This window comes from Schistocerca cancellata, chromosome 6 (genome assembly GCF_023864275.1).
Source record: "Schistocerca cancellata isolate TAMUIC-IGC-003103 chromosome 6, iqSchCanc2.1, whole genome shotgun sequence".
Lineage (NCBI taxonomy): Eukaryota > Metazoa > Arthropoda > Insecta > Orthoptera > Acrididae > Schistocerca > Schistocerca cancellata.
Genome location: NC_064631.1, coordinates 187,756,048 through 187,757,936, shown reverse-complemented (window position 1 = coordinate 187,757,936; position 1,889 = coordinate 187,756,048). Strand labels below are relative to the sequence as shown.

General features: G+C 46.1%; 1 pseudogene; it reads right to left on the bottom strand.

Annotated features, from left to right (window-relative positions):
- Positions 1–1,528: 1,528 nt before the first annotated feature.
- LOC126089869 (5S ribosomal RNA) lies at positions 1,529–1,646 on the bottom strand (annotated as a pseudogene).
- Positions 1,647–1,889: the final 243 nt, after the last annotated feature.

Below are 1,889 nucleotides of genomic sequence, written 5' to 3'. Positions count from 1 at the left end.
AACCCCACCCTATGGGGAGAGAGGGAGAGTTTTAGTTTTAGCGAATCAAAATTTACGAACTAAATAAGCATTTTTTATTCATCCGTAACAATTTTCCACGCAAAAATGAGAACATGTATTTTCTTGAATTACAGCGCCAACTACCAAGAATCCAAACAAATGTTTAAGACAAAATGTACGTAGTTTTTTATGTAGAATGTGATTCTGCAATAAAAAATGGGGGGTCCCATTTGGAATTTTAAAGTTGCCTCCCGCCCCACCTCAAAGGGCCTGGTGTGGCGGGATAATTTTAGCACCAGCAGATGTCCCCCTCGAAAATAGTCAACTTTGGATTCTACACATTATTTCGTGTGAAGCTTATTTCTCGAGTTATTCTGGTTTGTCAACTTGAAATTTACAAAATGAATACCGACTACAATGAGGTGCTCCCCCATGTTTCGAAGCGAAATATGGACGCGAAAAAAAGAAAGCGAAACTGGTAAATTTTGTAATGTTGTGCTTTAGAATGGTGTTAGAAATTACGTGGACGGAAAAGAATTCGAAAAAACGGGATATAGAGTACAACAGCCTGCTTCACTAGTTTGTCTACGATGGCCATGTGCATGACTGCAGGTGCGCGTATTTCACTAACAAGGAAACTTGCGTTTCATTACTGGACGCATGTATGCTGCTTTTCAAATTACTTCGTATTTTACGTCAGCCAGTAGCTGCGATACGTTGCGCAGTACATGTTCCCCGGTATATCAGCGTCGCGCAGTGCACGTTTTCCATTTCCTGCGAAACTCACGATCACAGAGAGTCCAACACATCGACGCAGCGGTTTCTCGCCGCAGCGACGCAGAGAGCGTCAACGAGATTTATTGCAGCCACGTAGTTCGGGACGTCACATTCAGCAGTGGCCATAAAGAGTCCGGAACAGCGTATGTGGTAGTCTCTTGGCGCACGCACCAATTTCCTCTCGTGTCAAAAAACGCAACCCTTAAAAGCGGAACAGTCAAGATCTTCCAGATAATTTGAGAAATATCCGCAGCCAGGATTCGTTTGATTTTTACCAACTGTTGAAGAAAGTGCTAGGTGGCAGTACTTAGATCCCACTCGGAGACTGAAGCGTTAGGTCGTTTTGCGTGGGCTGTGTCCGATAAGAAAAGGGCGGGACAGGGAACTTGGCTACCTTCATTGTAGGGGCGCTTCATGCAATCGTGTTTGAATGTCTTACCTGGTGATCGAGTGTCCAATCTACTCAGATAGACGCACATATTAACCATTAGTGACCCTTCAGACAGATCAATTCCGTTTACTCAGCAAGAATATATTATAAGCAAGCAAGGACTCCGTCTTGAGGCCACAAGTGGCCCATCGGGACCATCCGACCGCCGTGTCATCCTCAGCTGAGGATGCGGATAGGAGGGGCGTGTGGTCAGCACACCACTCTCCTGGTCGTTAAGATGGTTTTCTGTGACCGGAGTCGCTACAGTTCGTTCGAGTCGCTCCTCAGTTGGCACAACGAGGCTGAGTGCACCCCGAAAAATGGCAACAGCGCATGGCGGCCCAGATGGTCACCCATACAAGTGCCGGCCACGCCCGATAGAGCTTAACTTCGGTGATCTGACGGGAACCGGTGGATTCACTGCGGCAGGACCGTTGCCCAAGAATATACAGTATTATGGCGTGATACAAGAAAAAGTTAGAGTAAGGCCACATTAAATGGCATGTAGCATTTGCGAAAGAAACTTGCTTCTGTCCTAGTAGCCACATGCTGTCGGTCGCAGGAGGAGCAAAGCATTACTAGAAAATTGAAAAAAGCGCAGGTCTTCGCCATCATCGATAACAGTCTTCGAACAGACGCATGAACCTAGAGGCCTATACTGCTGACGTATGTTGTAGAAATT